Source organism: Nipponia nippon, unplaced genomic scaffold (genome assembly GCF_047370975.1).
Source record: "Nipponia nippon isolate SJK-2023a ecotype South Korea unplaced genomic scaffold, ASM4737097v1 scaffold_10, whole genome shotgun sequence".
Lineage (NCBI taxonomy): Eukaryota > Metazoa > Chordata > Aves > Pelecaniformes > Threskiornithidae > Nipponia > Nipponia nippon.
Genome location: NW_028262291.1, coordinates 22,936,949 through 22,960,322, shown reverse-complemented (window position 1 = coordinate 22,960,322; position 23,374 = coordinate 22,936,949).

Here is a 23,374-nt window from a genome sequence, read left to right as displayed (position 1 = left end):
TTATTGAAGTGCACGTCTGTATTCTCAGCACTAGTACACCATTTGTAGTAATAATGTAAGTTTCCTTATTATGCCTCCAAAGAAATCTCTAAGAAGTCATTCGTTATATTGCATGTCTTTCTAGCCTTTAGTCTCTATCTAGCAGCTGCACTGACCTATGTTTGTATTTGTAAGATGAGCAGCTTGTTCCCAGCTGTTTGCAAGTAGAATGTTAACTGTCAAAAAAATTATCATTCTTACCTGTTGCTATAAACCATGGTTTCAGGTCATGATCCAAAGGTTTAGATATACCTTGCCCATTTCTGGTCTCCAAAAGACGTTAATTTTCCACATGAAATCCTCTGATTATTCAGACATGTTGTGTAAGGGTTGTTTCTGATTGTTTAACACTAGGGCTAGCTCTAGGTGCAGAAGACTAGGCATTCACCCAGACCAGCAGGCTGCAAAATTATTCTGGTCTCAATGGCCCTTGCCAGATCCCTGCCAGCAGTTACCACTGATAAGAAATATCTTAGGACATGTAAGGTGGCGAGCATTAGGGTTCCCTGCTTCTCACAGCAGAAGCAGGAAAAGCAAGCTCTTCTTCCCCCATCCTTCATTCCTGTCCAAGCACACCCAGGGCATGAGCCACCTTCATCTCTCACTCGTGCAGGGTAAAATTCAAGGGGAGTCTCGAGTGGACTGTGCCTGGTATCATTCCTAAGATATCAGCATGTTTTACAAGATTATTCCAGATGTAAAGATATATTTCTGAATTCATCCTTCTGAAGCAAAGAGAGAAGAATTTTTCTTCTGGAGATTTTTCTTCTTTTATAAGCTGTTAGGAAGAGAAGTGGTCAGAGACATGGAATTAGCTAAAATATTGTCTGTTTCTAACAAAACTATGGATTTTTCTTTAAAAATTAATGTTGCAATGCAGTACAAAAGCCATGTATTTGAAAATAGCAGAGAAACTGACATTTGGAAAGTGATGGGGCAAATGTTAGATCTCTTGAAATAGAAAATGTATGAATTGTCCATGAAAAATAAATAGAACATTTCTCATGACCTTCTCTACATGCCTCTCTTTAAGGCATATCTTAAAACCGATATTCTGTGTAATATATAATGTATAGAGTACTGACAGATAATGAGCAGCAAAGAGTTTGAAGACATGACAAAGAGGATTGATAAGTTTCTGTCCTCTTTCAGAAGGAGATTAGTATATTTTGAAATTAGAGGAAGAAAAAGTATGAAAATGCACCCTTCTATCTTCCCTTAACATCAGCCACAGAAATACATCTCAAAGTCCAGTGGGATTCCATGGAACTATCCAGTGAATAAGGTGTTATTCAACAGGAGTAAGGGTGGCAGCCTCTGCTCCTCTTCAATCAGGCTAAAAAAAGTTCTTGTCTGATTCTGTAACATAGATTTACCTTTAAGAAAGTTAAATTAATCATCCCTTATTCACTACAGCTTTATATAGATACTTTTAATTAGCACATTTTCCCTTGGCTCTTCTCTTCCTTTACACTTCTCAACATGTTCTTGACGGAACAATTGGTCTTTATTAATGTGTGACAGCTTAGACCTGCAGTGAGCTGTTTGCCAGATGTTTGAACTCTGGTGAACTGCTGCTCACTTGTCAGACTGGCAATGAGGAGTGAACAAATATCGCGCTATTCCGCCTTCCTCCTGAGTTGCCAGAGAATTTCAAACAGCTTCAAGGGCCAGAGCCAAAGGATCTGCTGAGAAAGAATAAGGTATGTTCCTAATGAGATCAGTGAGCCATTACTTTTCTCGAAAGGCAACTTGTTTTTTTATTATCTGCTGTGCATATGTGACAGAGTCAAGGGCTGAAACATCAGAGAGACCCACACTACAGGGAGCGAGAGGCTTCAGAAGGACACAGCGTTCACAGATTCTCAAGTTCTTCATGGACTATTAAGTAGAGGAGGGAATAGAAGTAAGCAGACTGCTATAAAGCATCTCCAAACAGGCACATTTTGACTCTGAAGATGTTTCTATCTATGAGCAGAAGAAGGAACGAGGACTTTTGTGAAGTATGTGCATTTTAATCACTTTTTCAAGGCGAACGAACAGAACACAAGTTTTGTTTCTCCTTCTTTTTGTTGCAATTCCTTCTTCAGAGTTATGTATAAAACACGAAGGGGCAAATTAAGCACAGATCTAGCACTTTAAATTCCAAAAATAGGCCCTCAATGATATCAGTAAATAAGAAGGGGCAGATGCTAAAACATGTCCCACCTGTTCTGCTAATAAAACATACATACATGCCTTGTATGTGACCATCTTATTGAAGAGCTGCACTGACTGCAAGAGTAGGACCATGTCCCACCAGGATGTGTTCATAATCAAAGGACAGCCTCTCTGACATCAGCTGACTGCTATCTCCTAGCTAAAAGAGCATTTGCTTGCTTCCATTAAGATATTTAAAATCACCTCATTTGAGAGCAGTATCTGTGCAAAAGGGACAGATTCTTTATATACAGAAGAGCAGAGTGTGATTTGGATAGTCCCAGGACCCAGTTCTTATTGCAAACAAGATAAAACATTGTTTGATGCGTGACCTTAAAAAGCCTCAAGATTGTTAAACAGACTGAAATCACAACAGTTCAGTGTTGCTATTTTGTAATAAATCTCCTGCATTAGCACTGAAGGACACTTGAGCAGGATTATATGATGGTTGTCCTGCAGGATGCTTTTGGAAACAAAATGCATGTCTCCTGGGGCTATGACAGTAAACACAAATTTTCTTAAGTATTTTGCAGTGATAGAAACCCAAAGCCAGTAAAATGGACTAATTATCTTTGCTGGCTTTTTTTTTTCTCCTTTTTATTATGATTTCACTGCAGGTTCCAGATAAGAAAAAGAAGATGGACTAGGAAGTAACAAGTCCCTTTTATGCATAAATATTAAAAGAAAAAAACAGGGAAACAGAAAGATTACTAATTTTTCCATGAGTGTATTCTCTGTCCTTTTTTTTTAATTTCAGAGTAGAAGTTCATATTCTGACAAAGAAAAAGCTATTTCTATTTGTGTGTGTGTGTGCATGAATGTATGAAAATATCTTTTGTAATAAAGTGAAAACAGATGTAACAGAAAATGTTTTCCAGCAGATTGTTTTTCTTTTCATGATTTGTTCCTAACTGATTTGTAGTTGTTTGCGTAGGAGCCACAGTATGTGAGACCTAGTACATATCTGAGAAAATGGAGGCTATAGGAAAGTGTGTGGAATATAGTGACATTAAGTACAATTGTAAACCTGAAAGAGAATAACTCTTTTTTTATTTCACAGTGCAAATAGAAGAAGGAAGATAATTTGATTGTGATTATTGGAGCAGAGCTTTGCTAAAGCTGCCAGTCTTAATATTCCTACCAGGTGGAAGACTTGGGAATGCTTTCATACAGATTTGAAGGAAGAGAGGGGATCAGTAGTAATCCCTTGCAATTCTGTCATGTCTGAAAGTCCAACATGCATAAAAGGCAGAACAAGTGTGAAAAGACTGTGCTGAGCCTGCAGCTCCTCTTCTTCATGTGGAAAATCCAAATGGCCAGCAAAGACTTCCATCCTAAAATAATTTAAAAAAAAAAAATCTGAGTCCAGCAGGTTTTCCAGTGTGTCAGTCCCTAGGCCAGTGTTTTTGAGCCCTCATTCTTCAGGATTTACTAAAGCAGTCCACAGTTGTTTTTATGTGTCACTAATGATGGATAAAATGTTTTCACAGCTTTCTAAAGAGCTTCTACACTGTTTAACAGTACATAAAATTCCATCCAGTTATACCAGATACTGTTGAAGTATTTTGCCAGATACCTCATAGAATGGACTGCTACTATGAGCTCACTTAATCCCATAAACTCTTGATTTTTTTAATTTCTCAAGTGATAACAAGAAAAATTGCAAATGAACCTGCAGCTTCACCCATCTTTTGTCATTATACTGGCTCAATAAACTTGAGTTACCTTTTCCCTTGTTCTCTCTGAGCTGAAATATTATTTCCTTATTTTATCCACAGATCTTCTTGAAATGAGCAGTAGGACATAAGAGTTCTGTGTAATAGTGTATCTGTGCTGATTCATTCACTTGCAGTTCTTTCCGGACATTATTTTAAAAAATACTTTTTTACCTTTCTTAAATTGAGAAGATTGGTCCTTTAAAACCTTGTTTTCTCAAATTTTTAATTAGCTGAAGCCTGGTTATCAACAATATATAGCGGAGAAAAGATGTATCAGGGCAAATAAATGACCAGACATGATTTTCTTGTGAGTTTTCCTCAATTTTTATTATGTGTCCTTTGGTACTTAGATTCAGCTACAATACATAGAACCTTGTTATCTGTGCTGTAATTGAAGGTCCCCCTACAGATGTCCATACCATATCAGATGAAACTCTGTGTAGCAAATGAAGTAATTATGGTCTGCTTAGCTCAGTCTTGTTTTTGACAAAGTTTAAAGGAGTTCAAAGACAATAATATCTTATCCAAGGCTTCATTTGAGAGGGAAGAAGTAATAATTTTCTGATGTTGTAGCTGTTCTGCAGCAATAATACAGCCAAAACCCACTCTATTGTGCCCTTCAGAATTATACCTACTATTTCAGATAGGATTTGTGCATACAACTAAGTGATGGGTTTTTTCCTCTTATATGCTGGGATAACCGGGATCTAATATTTCCTCTTGTGGTTTAACCTCAGTCAGCAACTAAGTACCACACAGCCGCTCACTCACCCTTCACGCGCCCCAGTGGAATGGGGAAGAGAACTGGGAAAAAAAGTAAAACCCGTGGGTTGAGATAAAGACAGTTTAATAGGACAGCAGAGGAAGAGAAAATAATAATAATAATAATAATAATGATAAAAGAATATACAAAACAATTGATGCACAATGCAATTGCTCACCACCTGTTGATGGATGTCTATCCTGTCCCCGAGCAGCAATCGCTGCCTCCCCGGCCAACTTCCCCCAGCTTATATACTAAGCATGATGTCATATGGTATGGAATAGCCCTTTGGCCAGTCTGGGTCAGCTGTCCTGGCTATGCCCCCTCCCAGCTTCTCGTGCACTGGGCAGAGCATGGGAAGCTGAAAAGTCCTCGACTTAGTACAAGCGCTGCTTAACAACAACTAAAACATCAGTGTGTTATCAGTATTATTCTCATCCTAAATCCAAAACACAGCACTATAGCAGCTACTACGAAGAAAATTAACTCTATCCCAGCTGAAACCATGACACCTCTATATATTGGAAATTCAGATATCTGAGAGATTAAGGCCTGTTTCATGTGCTGAAGGATAGTGACAATAATTCAACTTTGCTGACAATTCCTGCAAAAAGTAACTGTAATACATGCAGCTGAATGCCATTATGAGTGCTATTTTTCCTCTGTGTGCTTGTGCTACTAGCAAAACTTCCCCTGAAACAGTCCTTTGCACAGTTTTAAACTATGGTAATAAAATCATGTAATCTTGGAAGCAAGCCTTGCAAAATGTATTTTGGATTAGCAAGTGACACTATCATGCCACTAATGTACCAACTTTGGACAATATAAAAATAAGATTAATAAACATGCAAATACACATGTTCATGCTATTCTCTCCAGCACTTGAGAGAGTGCTTCATGGCTACCGGTATATGTATGAAACATAAGTATTTATCTGTTATATGTAATTTGTTACCCTTCTCATTTTTCTTTATTTTCTTCTCATATCTTCTCATTTTTCTTTATCTCAGTCTTATGTCATGCACAATCTCTACTAACCCTTCATTTTCAATTTCCATAAAACACATCTGCCACAACCTGAACTGACATACAATACCAAGGAAAGAAAGATGATTACCTGTCAGCAATTACAGTCTGATTCTGATGCTTGCTCTCTACTGTGCTGCTAGAAGCAAAAACGATGTAAAGCTCTGTATGATTAAGCAATCAAGTGCGATAAGCAATCTCATATTTCAGTACAGCCACCAAGGTAAGGGAATATGCAAGGAAAGTTTCTAATCAATATACCTCTAAGTTTCACCCAATAAAGATCATGTAGTTGACCTACAAGCAGTACCAATGCAAATAATGCCATCCTATGATTCTTTGCCCACAAAATGTTTGTTCTTATGTGGAACAACCATTAATCCTATCACGTTGGGTACTACCTGTTTTATCTCCCTGTGAGAAGCATAGTGCTTTCTTCAGCTGCCTTGGCCAGAGGGGAAGTACTTTCCCTTAGTAAAGAACACAACTGTTTTGCAAGAGGTAATTGAAGAAGCATAGGCATGAAAAACAAGCAAGGATTTAATTAGGATTAGGTGAAGGAGGAAAAAGTAATAGCATAAGTGGGATTGCTAGACCAAGAAGAGGGAAACCACTTTGGTGATGGACAAGGTTGAATTTTTTTTCATCAGATTTTGGGACAGAACTGTTTTGAAGTTTTTCTATCCATGTAGGAACAATATATCACAGTCAGAGACTGAGATAAGAGAGGCACTGAAGGAGCAACGTATTAGACAGCAACAAAATCTTAGGACAGGACGCTAAAGAAACCTAAGATAGAAGAAACAGTTAATGAGTTTTACAAAATTGTGAGAAGCTTTCCGAATCCATATTAGAATACTAGGATATTTACACACCTTGTGCATCTCTTTTGAAAAGCCAGTATTGGGAGAAGGGGAGGGGGTACAGAGCAGAAGGCAATTATACGACACCAGCTGACATGTCAACTAAAGGCAAAAGTATAAATTACCTTGATGAGTATTTCAGCAAAAAGTGGCTACAGGCAAATCAAATAATAGAATCTGTTTGGACTTCACTGTAGACTTTGACAAAGTCCTTTGTAAGACATGGAGCTACTTGGACACAGAAATCATCAAGTAAATAAGTACAGAGTGCTAAATCAGACCAGATGCCTTCTGCCATGAAAATATAAAACAAAATAGTTTAAGGATGAAAAGTAAAGTTCCAGTGTAAAACAGAAATTTATTAGAATTAGAATAAATCATGACAGATTTTCAACACTTGGATATCTAAGATTTCAAACTACAGCAACATTGAGTACACACACACAAGAATACATTTTCTACACTCTAATTTTAGCCAAGAACTAACAAAAACCAGGAGAACTTCAGAACTCTAATTAAGCAAAATAAACTGTCACAAGAACTTAATCAAGCTCTACGCCACATTAAAAGTCAATGTTGACCAATAGAAAAAGAAACACTTCAGAAAGGATTGTCAGAATGAATCTTGTACATCAACAAATTCTACATTAGCTATAGTTATTTAGAAAAAAAATGGGAATCACTGAAGAGAGATCACTGATGGTCTCTGCTGAATGTGTCAGCTGCTAAAAAAGATTTTGAAAATAAATACCACAAAGATTAGGATTGAAAATAAAGCTGCAGAGACTTCATAATATAAATCAACGGTGTTACTTCAGCTTTGTATAGCTGTCTTCAATCTGATCATTCCATCTGGAACAAAGAGATAGAAACAGATGCATCCTAAGAACAGTGTAATTTAGGTCACTGAGAAGGTCTTGAGTGAGGGAAGGTTGGGATTTTTAGGAGGAGTCATATAAGAGGAGTATGTATGGAAGAGTCAGCTTTTGTCAGGACTTTCAGGATCAAGGCCACCTCGTGCCAGCCATTTGATGCAGATTGTCAGTCCTGAGTATTAATACATATTTTAGCCATTACTATGGCCTTTTTCCATCTCCCAGTCATTGTTTCACCTCATATTGCTTGAGACATCTCACATGAAATTTATCATAAGCTTTTTGACTCTTTTAGGCACTACTGCCTGTATATTTGCTTCAATACAAATACAGAAACACCAGAAGCAAACCATTGGTTTTTCTCAGCCACTCTTGGTCTCTGCACACTAGCTTTCATTTTAGCCTAGACTTCCTGCCAATCTTAATGGTTGCACTCTGGCACTAAGGGAAGAGCAAATCTGGCAGAGTGAGAAGATGCAGGAGCCAGTTTACCAGCAGGGCAGAGAATTTGTTGTGGTTCTAATTGAAAAAAACATCCTCATTTGGGCTTTTGCCTTCCCTATCACTCTCTCCCTCTCTCTGCTGGCTTCCTGTTAATTTCTGTTGTGTTTCACCAATGCAGTCATTATATTCTCTAGATATTTTATTTACATAATCGAAGCAATCCAGCTTATTTTAGGAAAATTACAACTTTGTGGAAAAAAATAACTTATATAGTTATTATGGCAAAGATGTTCTGCTTTGTGTGAGACAATGAAATTAGTGGATTTAAAAATTAAGAACAAGGGCCTCTAAGCTCTCAGTGTCATTTTTAAAATAAGAGTGAATACTGATAAGAAACAGCTTTGCATGTTAATCACAGTGGCTGGGAACATTTCTTCTTAAGATATATGATGTTCAAAATTATTAAAAGAAATATTGAAGGAAAGAAATTGATTTTTTTACAGTAAAATTTACTTGTCATTCTGTAAGATAAGTTTCAGCTGTATGTGTCCATTAAAGAAGATTATTGTATGCAAAGTCACCTGCTATACAAGAAGAAATGTTGAGTCTATGTTGATTTCGTCCAGGATTTATGCAACCTATTTACAGTTCTTCTGTGCATAGGGCCCATTTCCAAAACAAAAGGTATAATGGCAACCACAAAATATATATCATAGAAAAAGAAAAGCATGTGTAAATGTAAAAATAAGAAGAGGTTGCAATACATGATAGAGATCGTGCATACCATAAAGAGGACTAATGTGTGCTGGCAAGCAAAGAGCAATGGAGTAGCAGGAATCTCTGTGGCTAAACTAAATATAGACCTGAAGAGAACCTGAACTTCTTTGTGTCAGGCAGGATTCTCTGAACTACTGATTTTTCTTAGACTTCATATTACCTTCTCCCTTCAAAGCAACGCCGTTGCACTAAACACTTTACAAACACAGAATAAAATACTCAGCCTTGCTTGGATGAGATTGTAATCTACACATAGAAGACCAAAAGAGCAGCAAGGGAAATAGGAATGATCAAGTTGACAGAGTGGATCGGTTGTAAAACTGAATTAAAAAAAAAGTAAAACTGTGAATAGAATGAAATTTTTATTTTTCTGTGTTGCATCCCACTGGGCCAGATGTTCTCTCAATCCATGACATTCACTGTAATAATTCTCAGGGAAATAACATCTTCCTAAATTTCATCACATATCATAGTCAGAGCCCATTGATGTTGTTTTTATGCTGCACAGTGTAATTATTCATACATTGTAATATATCCTTCTCCAAATATATCCCCCAGTTTAAGCAACGAGGGAGATTCAGCTAACACAAGCTGCTAGTTGCTTACAGCATATTATATGCAAGTTAATTGCTGTGTTTCCATCCAAAAGAAAGCACTGCCAAGTGCACATACATGTATATACAAGACATGGAATATCCCAGTCATTATTCTTCAATAGACAAGATATGATTTATCATATATAATAATAACGCTACTTGTGAAAAAAGTACAACAAAATGTGCAGTTTTCACATTTCAACATCCCAGTTGAGTGGAGGTTAGCAAATGTGACATCCATCTACAAGAAGGGCTGGAAAAAAGATCTGGGGAACTACAGGCCTGTCACTCTGACCTTGGTGCCAGGGAAGGTTATGGAGCAGATCATCTTGAGTACCATCACACAGCACATACAGGACAATCAGGGGATCATGCCCAGACAGCATGGGTTTATGAAAGGCAGGTCCTGCTTGACTAACCTGATCTCCTTCTATGACAAGATGACCCGCTTAGTGGATGAGGGAAAGACTGTGGATGTTGTCTACTTGGACTTTACTAAAGCCTTTGACACCATTACCCACAGCATTTTCCTGGAGAAACTGGCTGCTCATGGCTTGGACGGGCGTACCCTTTCCTGGGTAAAAAACTGGCTGGATGGCCGGGCCCAAAGAGTGGTGGTAGAGGCAGTTAAATCCAGTTGGTGGCCGATCACAAGTGGTCTTCCCCGGGACTCAGTACTGGGGCCACTTCTGTTTAATATCTTCACTGATGATCTGGACGAGGGGATTGAGTGCACCCTCAGTAAGTTTGCAGATGACAACCAAGTTGAGTGGAAGTGTTGATCTGCTGGTGGCTAGGAAGGTTCTGCAGAGGGATCTGGACAGGCTGGATCCATGGGCTGAGGCCAACTGTATGAGATTCAACAAGGCTAAGTGCTGGGTCCTGCACTTGGGTCACAACAACCCCATGCAACACTACAGGCTTGGGGAAGAGTGGCTGGAAAGCTGCCTGGCAGAAAAGGACCTGGGGGTGTTGGTCAACAGATGGCTGAATATGGGCTGGCAATGTGCCCAGGTGGTCAAGAAGGCCAATAGCATCCTGGCTTGTATCAGAAATAGTGTGGCCAGCAGGAACAGGGAGGTGATAGTGCCCCTGTACTCGGCACTGGTGAGGCCACACCTCGAGTACTGTGTTCAGTTTTGGGCCCCTCACTATAAGAAAGACGTAGAGGTGCTGGAGCGTGCCCAAAGAAGGGCAACAAAGCTGGAGCAGGGTCTAGAGCACAAGTCTCATGAGGAGCGGCTGAGGGAACTGGGGTTGTTTAGTTTGGAGAAGAGGAGGCTGAGGGGAGACCTTATCGCTCTCTGCAACCACCTGAAAGGAGGTTGTTGTGAGGCGAGGATCAGTCTCTTCTCCCAAGTAACAAGCAACAGGATGAGAGGAAATGGCCTCAAGCTGCGCTAGGGGAAGTTTAGGTTGGATATTAGGAAAAACTTCTTCACCAAAAGGGTAGTCAGGCATCGGAACAGACTGCCCAGGGCAGTGGTTGAGTGTCCATCCCTGGAGGTATTTAAAAGACGTGTAGATGTGGTGCTTAGGGACATGGTTTAGTGGTGGACTAGGCAGTGGCAGGTTAATGGTTGGACTTGATGATCTTAAGGGTCTTTTCCAACCTAAACGATTCTATGATTCTATGCATTGGGATGTTCTTCCCCCTTCATGGTCACCCAGACACTACTTCTCTTTTTTTTTTTTTTTGAGATAAAATAAACTCAGTAGAAAGTAGATGTTCTTTTTTCATGCTGCTGCTGAAGTTGACACATTTTACATATCTTTGGCCTTTTTTTTTTACCAGGAGTTTTTGCTCCACATATAAACACATCCCTAGTCTTGTTTCCAGATGTCTTTCCAGTTTTTCATTCTGTGATAGACCAGAGACTAGCTGAGTGTTGTCCATCTTCCAGTTTATGATCACATATTCTTGGATTCTAGAATGACATACAACCTGATATGTAACTTTTCTAAGATAAATGCCACATAAAGTGTCATCTCTTTCCTATAAGAATGAAGACAAATCCACTAGTTACAAGTATCCACTGCATCCACAGGAATTTTCTCCAACCTACTGCAGTTTCCTTCCTAAACCAGCCTGGATTCAAGCCATCCTATGTAGGCATTTTAGCAGAAACAGTGTTCCTCATGCACTGCTCACAGAAACTCCAGGTTATACTCAGCTAAGCTTCAGAATTTATTCCACATTTGTGGAACCCTCTCAAAGAATATCTTATATACCAGGGGCACTTGAATGTCTCAGCTGAATAGCCAATTAAAAAAGTTTTGCTAATCAGCACTCCTTAAGACCATCTTAAAGCTGAGTCTAGATGCTGGAAGGTCAGTTCATGTCAGAGAGGAACTGACTGCTTCATGTCATGTCCATATCCCTTCCCTCAGCAAAACTACAGCACAGTTAGTGACACTGAGCAGCACTGTATATTTTCCTAGCATGCTGCTCAGCAGCTACCATTTCCAGTGTAAAAGCTACCTCTGGTCACCTCTGAAAATGACTCAACTGTTTCCCTGTAAAACCTGCTAGAAAAAACTATCATACAAGTAGTCTTCATTTGAATAAACCACAAACCCCAAAATTAAATGAAACCTAGTTTCAAACACATTCATTCCTATATGTCTATATTTACTTCCCTCATAGCTTTTTGAAAATTAATATATCTTCTATTGTATTTTTTTTTTCCTTTTTAACAGCAGAGGAGGTTTTCTTGAGAGGTGCAATAAAGGCTTTGTGCTGAATAGCACCCTTTTCTTTCAGTGGCTTTTAGGGGTAGTTTCAAGTTCAATCCAGGCAACACAAATGGATTTCAGGGATATCAGCTATCCCTGCATCAAACTTCATGCAGCAGACCCAGCTTCATGTTGCCTGTTTTGTTCCTCTTCATCAGTAGCCATTCTGAACCCTATGGGGGACAGTCTGTGGAGGGAGATCATATTCAAAACATGTCAGAATCTAGCCTAAATATAACAGCCCAGTGCTTTTTCCCTTTAATTCAATTTATGATTTATCTTTTCTCCCATTTAATTTGATTAAATTATTTTTACGATGAATAATACAATGTCCACCTTTTAATTATATCATTACCTAATTAGCTTATTGGCTAGAGAAAAATGTTACATTTTAATTAATTAAGAAAAGACCACATATCTGTCTGAAATGAAGGGCAAAAGGTGTTCTACTCAGAGGGGCTAATTAGACATTTATTGACCTTATAGGTACTATTGCATAATGTACAAGCTGCAAAACACACTCTGCTTCAAGAAAGTAATGCAATCACAAACTTATTGCAAATTGAATTGAATGAACTTGCTCCAAATAAAACCAAAGCTACTCTGTTCAGATGTGTTTCCAGGCTTACAATATGCTGCAAGTTTTGAAATAAATGTGGGAAAGAAATACAGCTCACTTGAAGAACAGCACTCTAAAATGAGTAAGATGGAGAGAGAAAGAAAAGCAAAAAACCAACTGAGAAAAGCTGCTTTATCTCTCTTCACCTGCGTGCAACTATGCAAACCCACAGAAACAAAAGATGTTACCTTGGGAATTGATTGGCTTTGTGTTACAGCTGCCCAGGCTACACACGTAATTTGAGACTATTCTATCCAACACACAGCTGAGTTATGAAGTTAGTGTTTCCTATAAACAGCTTTAAAAAAAAAAAAATATATATATATATATATTTTAAAAACTCACCTGTAAAACTTTAGAAAAATAGCATAAAACTGCTGAAAATTCAATGTTGGGGGCAGAAATAAGGGGGCACAAAAGAGATCAGGGTTAAAAAGTAAACACAGATTGGATGAAGACTATAGAATATTTACCAGCAATATGAATAGAACATATCCAGTTATTAACCCCATTTGAAATTGATCATTAGCAATTATAGCCAAAACTGTAGCCGGCACTCCTTAGCTAATGTCTCACATTAACCATCAAGAGGAAAGGCCACTGGTGAGGCCGCACCTCGAGTACTGTGTTCAGTTTTGGGCCCCTCACTACAAGAAGGACATCGAGGTGCTGGAGTGTGTCCAAAGAAGGGCAACGAAGCTGGTGAAGGGTCTAGAGAACAAGTCTTATGAGGAGCGGCTGAGGGAACTGGGGTTGTTTAGTTTGGAGAAGAGGAGGCTGAGGGGAGACGTTATTGCTCTCTACAACTACCTGAAAGGAGGTTGTAGCAAGGCTACATGGAAATTATTTTTTTCATGTCTCCATATGCAGTCCACTGAATTTATTTGGGATAAATCCACTAAACTCTTGTTCTCCTACAACAGAGAGATGTTTGCTCTATGTACAATTATTCTTTCCCTGGTAATTCAGTTAGCAAAAGGCAAAGCCAGCATACTTTAGATATCAGCTTCTATCATTAAGAGTTAGTGACAGGTTATCCAGCCCTATTTGGCAAAAATTCATTTCATGCAAGTGTTGTGTACAGTGCACAGACATCCACAATCAGTCTTAATGTATTTGATGTAAGTGGGTACAACCTGGTAACATGTGGTTTAAGGCCTTTTTACATAACCTCCTTCTTGCTGATGCATTTTGAAAATAGCTCAAGGGGGACAATCTGGCTTAGCTACGAAGTGCATGCTGCAGTTTGATACAAATCCTCGTGTTTACCCCGTGAGCACTAAGCAGTTTGATTTCCTGTCTATCTAGTGCTGATTAGTGTTGCAAACTGAATACAATGATAACTTGACATTGCAGAAAAAAATTTCCAACCTAAAAGGGTTATTTATCCGTATCTACTCTTTGGGCATGCTGATGTCTCCTCCTCCCTCTCACAACTTGTTCATTTTTACTAATGTGACTTTATCAGCAGCAGCTCTGGGGGCAGAAGACGTTTAAAGGTATAAGAGAGGATCCCACTGTGCAATTTGTCGCCTAGCTGGCATCAAATTACAGGGGACATGGGGAATGCCTGTATGTGATTCTTCTGTCTCTAGCACATACAGCAAGCTGATCATGTGTCTGTAGTTATTTGAGCCAGATTACTTACACCGATTCATTTATATTACGTGTAAAAGACAAATTATATTCCAGTAAATCTGAAGACTTTTTTTAATACCCTTTCTACCACTCTCCCCTTATTTGGACTAATGTTTTAATACACTTGTGTTTTGTTTATAGACCTAGTGAACAACTTGCAGTAATTTGGAAAACCCTACAGGATTTTGGTCCAAACTTTAAACTGTCTCCTTGTTTGGGAGTAGGAAGCCTCTTTAGATTTGCTGTCAGTGACACCCAGCTAGGTATTTGATTATAGGACTTACCTGTGTACAAACCCATTCCCTCATGCAGAGAAGAAACCAGAAAGGAACATAGGACTGCCATGTGGCACCAACCTGGCCAAGGATCTTTATCCCATCTTGGACATCTCTCCCGTTCTGTCTCTGATTTCAAACTAGTCTAACGCACTAGGTCTTCCCTTTTCGCTCCAAGCTTTAAACTTTACTTCTCAACAACTCCCTTTGAAATATCATGGCCTTTAAAAGAAAGGTGACTATGCACCTTCTGTACAGTTTCTTTATAACAAAAAGAAGCCTTGAAACTTTAGATGCCAGAACAAGAAGAATGCTTTAATCTGAGCAGCATCTTCCACCAAGGTCTGAATGCTTATAAATCAACAGCCTAGGCATAAGCCATTAGCACCTTTCAGTATAACACATCATTTCTATTTACCTTTCATACTACCAGCAAAAATGCCCTTAAAAAATTATTCTAAGCCACAATGAAGATTGTGTTTTATTTCATAGCAGAGCTTATTGAAGGCACAATGTGTTTCCTGGTTTTTAGCTTTCAGGCTACAGCAGTGAAGGAAATGAGTGTATGTTCCCTTTAACAAATCCATAATTGCATAGAGCACTGCAGATTTCAGATACAGTTTACACACAGTGGTAGTCAAACAAAGCCAACCATGAAGGCATTAATGGTTGTACAGGGCCAATACAGAGGTAATTTGGCATGCAGGTAATTTGCAGGGTTACTGCAGTTTTCCCTGTGTTTGATAGAAGACTATTTCCCTTCAGTTTTGTGTGCAAGATTGGGGTGAAAATTACAGGGTTTTTCAGGATCTTAATGTGATTTTTATTGCATTATCATTTATTATAGAATTCATTACCAAAATGCTGCTCTGATTGGAATTTTCTTATAATGCAGGGATTTCCTCCTAGTCACAAATCCACATGGCACTCATATCCGCTTACAGCTGTAATCTTAATATTTATAAAGACAGTGTAATTTTTTAAATGTGATCTTTGTCAGTTAATTTTTTTTAATTAATTTGATCATGGGAGATCCAAAGTTTTATTACTAACTTCACCTAAGCTATCTCACAGGAAATTCAGAATGTCTAGAATTTTGTAGGAAATCAATCATTGCAGTGCAGGTTTCTAGCATCTACACTTACACTTTTTGGAAAGCAAACCATAATCAAGTCTACCTATCTGTTCCTCATTATCTCCAGGGTTAAAATAAAAGTGAGTATGCATACCTACCTCTAAGAGACTTGACGACCTAACAGCTGCAACGAGCAAGAGAGGAGATTTCAGAAGAAAAGTGCCATAGATAAACAACTTGTCACCAATAATTGCTGAGTTCCAATACAAATACAGACCTGTGTGCCAAGTGCATTTGGAAACCTTTCTATAGAGCAAATCCTAAATAGGCAATAACCTGAAGCTAGTCACTGTACATAGGTTGAAACCATCCTGTTCTTCCAGCACCAAAGGCAGTGCTGCTCTCAGTCATAGCTTCCCCTTTGAGAGTTTTGCTGGAATGTCGTTTTGAAGAATAATGAGATTTTGTCTTGCATCCACACTTTAAAACCCTCTTAAACCATTCAGCCCCTCTTGGGGTTAGTCTTTCCTGCAATAAAGGTGTGTTTCCAGCATCAAGATAATTATCCTGATCTAAAAACCTATTGGGGACAAAACAGAGGTATCTTTTATTAGACTTTGACCAGCTACATCAAGTAAAAAAAACACAGTTCCTTCCTTCTGCTAGGATTTTATATAGGTTCACTATCTTGATGTAACAAAGCATGTAAAATGTTTGATGCAGAGGTAAGTTTTTACTTTTCTCCAGCAGAGACAAGGCTTTAGCTACTGGCAGCTGATGTTACTAGGCCATGATTAAAATCATTTCACATCTCTAATGGATGGTCTATCTCTCCACTAACTACAGATGTGAAAAGAATTGGTAAATACTGCAGGAGTGGGTAAATTTGTATTTTTCTAAACTGTTTCTTATGGCTATAAGCTCACTAACTTAGTAACTGAAGAGTTCTCTAATGGCATGTTGCCATGTTAGTTAAAAGCAGCATCACAATATTTTTCCCAAGTTTTCCCCTTCTCTTTTCAAAAGAAAATATCTAATGAAATGAAAGAACTGGTGGAAAAAAAAAAAAAAAGGCTGTTTAGGAAAAAAATAATGTATGCAGTTGGCTAATAAAGTACAGCAGAGCTGCAACTCGACTTTTAGATGTCATTAAGTATCAAAGATACCATACAAATGATCTGGGCTCGAATCCATCTTATGTGTATAATGACAATACAATCAGAGGACACGCTATTCAATGAACTATGCTGATGCAATTTAGTTCTGTTTCTTGGTCCTACCTTACAGTACCCATTATTGTTAGTGCTACCTAATATCATGGCTTTTGTTTAAACCATAAAAGATCCTGAATGCATTATCCTATTACACCAACTCCTGATGTTGATATAGTGTTAGCAGTGGTAACTTTACCTAAATTATTGCCTATGTTTTCAGGACTGTAGAATTACCACTAGTCACTAGAATTATGGTCATGGTAATAAAAAAAAAAATACAATATGAATACAATGGGAATACAATACCCAGAACTTCTTCCATAAATCTGTATTTTTATAGAAGATACAAGTTCCAGAGAAATATTTTGCAAGTTTGCAAGTACAATGAAGGATGAAGTGTCTCATTAATAGATAATATGGGAATGAAAAGCCATTAGATAGTTATGGATTCTGATTCATTAGTGTCCAGAAGGAATACAGATACATTTTCACTTCCTCTAGCACAAGAACATCCTGAAAGGAGAGCTAAAATAGAAGAAGCTACACAACAGTAGCTAACTGCAGACCCCAAAAGGACAGGAATCCAGTCTCAGGGTGTGGGAACCAAGTCCACAAATGTTCAATGTCCCCCAAAGGTGGACATTTGTAAAAAAAAAAAAAAAAAACAAAAAACCAAAAACAGAACTACAAAGCAATGATAGCAATGTCGTCACTGGCCTTTTTTAAAAGGAAATGCTTTTTACACAGAAATGCCTAACATTCCTCATTTTTGACCAATCCTGACTGCAGAAGCAAGTCCAATACTCTCCATGGTCCCACCATCTGTTTATTGTCCTGCCAGAGCTCTGCTAATTGGGCACAGGGCTGCTCAGCAGATACTCTCCAACTGCCCTGATCACATTGTTGGATTTTCCTCATGCTCCCTTTCTGCCCTTTCCCTCTCCCCAAACAACCAACCCACCCACCTTTACTCGATTCCCACTGGCCTCAGTTTGGCTGATTTTACAACCTTGTTTAATAATTTCAGCCTTAGTGACCCCCAGAAGCCAGCACCCCTTCACTATCTTTTGACATTCTTCACCCAATGGTAGCTCCAAGCACTCCTCTGTCAATATCTATGAAGTCCAGAGGTTTCTCCCATTGTTGTTTTATTGTTGTCTTACCTAAAACAATCTCTTTGCCTAAAGATAAATGTATTTTCTCTAAAAATTTCTCTAAAAATCTTCTCTACTATATGGGAGATCTACTCTTATTAGACGTCATTGGTAGGCTGCCAAACTATAAACTAAAGAATGTGGTTCCCCAAGAATTATAAGAACTAGCTAATGAAGAGATAACAAGTGATCATGCTGGAGAGTGATCATGTTAGGACAAGTATAAGTCCTAACAGCATTTAAAAAAAAAATTCATTAATTATATTGGCACAAAAAATGTGCTAATGAAATTCACTGCCAGCACTGGTTGGAAGATAATGTCAATACAGAGAAAAATTGGAATACCGCAAAAGAAGAACGAAAAGTCCTCCGGGACCAAAGTAGGAGATAAAAGGACAGAGTACAAAGTCATGCATGCAGGAGTAAAAAAGAATATCTGCTATATGCTAGAAACACGTTATCTATAGATAATTGGGTGGCAATGAGACACTACAATGATTCAGCCATAATAAAGGCAAAAGCTATCAAGAATGCTTCAGGGCAAGCATTTCCAGTAGGAACACAGAAGTTATATGTAGTAAAAGCACCCAGAAAAATCTTATTTACTACAGGCAGTTCTGGATACTGATGTTCAAGAATGACAAGTTCAGCCTGAAGCGATTCAGGGAAGAGTATTAGGAGCAGGAGATGGCTGGAGAGCAGAGCTTATGAGAGTCTGACTTAGAGTCAGGCTTAGGTAAGAAGAAAGGCTAAGAGGAGATATGATTGCTTTCTACAGATAACTCTGGGACATAAATGCCAATGTGGGAAGAGAGCTATTTAAACTAAAGGATGTAGACAGACCATGGAGCACAGAGTTATAAACAGGCTATGACTAAATATAGGCTGGAAGCGAGAAGCTTTCTAGCTATTAGAAGAGTAAAACTCTGGAATAGCCTGCTTCTACTACTATCATAGCAGCAGAAGGAAAAATATTTTGTTACAAGATGAGGCTGGAAATGTTCTGGACCATGGCTGTCTGCAGTGGGAGGTTCAGCTGAAATTGTGCATTTATTAGCATAAATCCAGTGTGGGTAATGTCTTATCGCCACTGGAATGCAACACAGCTATAAGGCTGTGGACATGCGCTACAAATTCATCCTTGCCAATGAAAGAGACAACTGCTTCCAACAGCTGGTGTGAGTGTCCCTGTGCTGAAGTTACCACCAAACCAGGCAAGCAGCTGAGCAGTCTTCATGGGTACTGCCCGAGTCATCGCAGGCAAAAGCTGACAGGTCACTTTAAATTCTCTCACTGACATACACTGGCTGATTTTCCCTGAAGCCATTTAGGGAATGCTCATGAAAAATACTTTGCTGGTAGATCCAGGTGACGAGCAGCAAGATGTGGTAATTTTTTCCACCAACATAGCTGATTCAGAAACAGGACATTTTTCTGCATCTTGTTATACTGTGTCACAAAACTGTACAACTGCTTATTTTGGACGAAATTATATTGGTATAAGCATACCTGCACTAATATAGTTCATTCCCAAAAGGTTTATTCTACTAGGATTTATAGTGATACAGATATTTCAGTAAAATACAGTGTTCCTAATCTAAATAGTTATACTAGTATAAAATTTATGTGTAGATGAAGCCTAGAAGAAGCAGGCACTACTGCTTGTTGTTCTGGTGAGACCAAAGCAATGGTAATCACATTACACTGAAGTCCTTACACAATTAGTGAGCATGCTGAAATGAAAAAAAAAATCACTTTAGTGCCCCTGAAAGCTTTACTGTAGTTAGCAAGTGTTCATTTTCATAATAATATAATTGCAGGAATGGGAAATTGCAGGTAATTGCTGTTGTTGTGACCTTGATCTTTTAGTAATGAAATTAACGTAATTGCTACCATTTTGATTCCTACCCATTCATGGGTGGCTTTAAAGTTTTTGAGGAGAGTGATGAGGGCAAAGATGCAACTTTTTTTTTTTTTTTTTTCTGCACTTCATTTAGGATATGGAAAGCATCTCTTATTACACTGAAGTTCTGCTTTGGGTTTGGGATCTTTTCCCTTCAGTTTTCTGTATTCTAACTTCCCACATGGCTTGGAAATCTTTACAGAACACACTGTGTAAATTCTCTTGACGATCTTGACAATCAACACTAATGAAAACTAAAAAGAAAAAATAATTTCATTTAATGACAAATATCTTCTAACTTATACAGCAGCTCTTGAGGATTAAGGAATACCTCAGATATTGATTTCGTGAACAAGCTAAAAATGCCTCAGAGGGCTGTACGTGTATATATATTTACCTTTTCACACGGAGAACAGGAGGTTCAATGTCATTAGAACATTAAAATGGCCATATCCACAGTTGCATACAATCAAAAAAAAAAAGCCATCGGCAAATGCCTGTGGAGGAGTTTAAAATCAGGACATACCAATACTTCCCCAGAGCACTCTGACAGACTTCAGCAATTTCCACCTAAGACTTCTTCACCCACCTGTTTTTATGTTTAGCAGTTCTTACAGGCTTTGTCTTCCATTAAACTATTAATTCAGTTTTTGAACCTAAGTAAAAATTAATCTACAACATCTTGCCTGAAACTCAAGGAGTTCCTGCCTCAAATATTACACTTTTTTACTCTGCAACCTGGAAGTACCATGCCATGCCCCCTAATTCTTGCATCAGAAAAGACAGTGAGCAGCTCTTTCCAATGCACCTTCAGGACCCTATGGACCTCTATCAGATCCCTTCCTCAATGACAACTTTTCTATACGATGTATGATAAAGTAGAATGAAAACCTGAGAATCTGAGATTTCTGACTGTGCTCATAGTGACAACACACCCACACCTGGAGTCAATCATTTGTTATTTAGCTTTAAATTAATTTCTTTCCTTTTGCTTTCATTTTAGGTTTCTGTTTGTTTTATGCCCTGTCTCTTCAGGTTAAGATTTCTTTCTTCTTGACATTCTCATCCATTTCTCTATCACAGTGGTAACAAGTAACACTGAGGCTCCGATCTGCTAGAACACTGATTCTTACAGACAGATCTCTTGCTCTTGGCTCCCCAGATTACATGATTATAATGCTCCAGGTGAAAGAAAGCTGAGATCTATTTCGTACTGCTTATGTATTCATTCATCTGCTGTCAATGCAGCTTCCTCTTCTTCAAAGCATTTCTTTGCATTGTGCTCAAGCAAAGCACAGTTCTTTTTTTTTTTTTCTTGTTGTTCTATTTTCAGTGAGCCTTCTTTATAATCAAAATCTGCTCAGAGATAGTTTGAACTCATATATCCAAATAGAGAAGTTAATCAAGGAACAAATGACAAAAGCATATCGGATGTGCAAACAAACTTTACTTGGCTACTAGCCCAAAACTTGTCCTCTGAAACGTCAGTGAAGTCAACAGGAGTCCCTACGCAGCACAGAGGTATGGCTCCCATTCTACCTATTTTCCATAGAACGGGTATCAGAAGGGATGCAGGAACCCAGACCAACCAAAGCTGCTCCAGCATGAAATAATCACTGGATAGTAAAATGCTAATAACTTGTTCCTTGACAAACAAGAAAATCTCTTTCACCATATCCATCCAACTCCTTTGTAGCTGAAACATTTCTTTGAGCTATAGTAATTTAGCAGGGTAGCTTAACAACCTCAGTTAAACTGCCTGGTAAAAGTTATTTAAAGCTAGTTACTTGCCCCTCCCCTCTGCAGACTGATACTCCCATTAAACAAAGAGCCCAGGGACATAATTTATCATTATCCTTCTCCTTATGTGTCTGTACTGTAACTATTTCCTTATATATTGAGGAATTTATAGGAGTATATTAGTGTGTATATGTGATTATCCTGTGAGTATATTTAAGAAAATATATGTGTTTGCTCATCTGTATATGTATGTTCAGTCCGAGTTTGTAATCTAAGTCTCCTTCTCTGCAATAGCTTACTCACTGCATATGGAAAGGGCACAGAGAGAACACACACATAATAACCCTAATGCTAATTATCTTCTACTTTTAAGTTTCAAGTGGAAATTGTTTCGTAAACACATGTAAAGCTCTGAAAATATCTCAATGACACACTCCAGCCCAGAGGAAGCATTTTAAAAAACCCACATACAATAGTAAGGCTTTTGTAGATTTCCATCAAATAAACAGTTAAAAATAATTTAACTTTTCAAAATCAAGGTTACTGTAAGTGACTATGTATTGTTGTGATGGCAGCCACATCCTTCTCTTCTTCTGGTCTTGTTTTCTACCTTGTCTCTGCTGAAAGTCTCTAGATCTTCCTCAGGCAAATATCACATGGTCTCCAAATACTTTCTCTGCCTTTTTTCCCCCTCCTATTAAGTTCAAACTTCTTGACACAGAAGCTTTCTCAGCTCCCTCTTCTTCCTGTGTTCCCTTATTATTCTTCCTCCTTGCTTCACTCCCCTCACTTCTAGCAAGGCTAGCATCTTTGTCTTTCCCCACTCTTATTTCCACACCTTCTCCTTTACTGCCTCATGTGGCATCGAATTCTACTTTCCCCAAGTGCGTCAAGCAATCTTCTTCTGCACTTTCACTGAGATCAAAAACAGTCCTTCCAGCTCCACAGAGTGTTACTCTTCTGAGACAACAGAAGATACATAAGGGTGGACCAAGATCTTCTATGCATATTTGTTTTTTTAAGGACACGCTGCAGAGCTGGGGTTGAATAGCACATGATAATAGTCTAACTTCCCAAAGTCTTTGCTTGGTTTCTGTTCAGTCTGAGCTCCCTCTGAAGAAATTATGCTTCTGTTGATACTTACAGAAAACTTCCAAAAATCACTCTGAATTCAGTTTTAAATGGCAGCAGAATTTGGACCCAATGAGTCCAAGCAAGTTTTAATTCATCCTGGATTTGGCACCATAAAATTATATCATTTACAGAGGAATGAGATATGACCTGAACCTTGGGATAAGTGAACAGCACAGAAAATTCTTCAGCGTTAACAGACCTTGGAGATACAGCTGGATTTCTCACATATGCACAACAGCAGCTAGTGCTCTTAAATCATGAGGGTTTACGACACCTTACTGAACAAGCAGGTAAACCTACTGATCAGAATTGATTTGCTGCTGCCTTGTCACAGAAGAAAAAGCTCAAATACTTTTGCTGCTGAAAACAGCCAGAGAAAAACCTGCACTGATTTTCAATTAATTCTAAGCTACCTGATGACAATGAGCTATGCGGATATTTTGTTTTCAACATGTTTTAATCCCTGATGCACTTTTTGTTTAGTTACAATGTGCCTCAGATAAGAATGCATCAAAGCATAATATAAGTTTTAATAGTTGTACTTATGTGGAGAGAAGTATATATGTGGGCTCCAATCCCCTATACC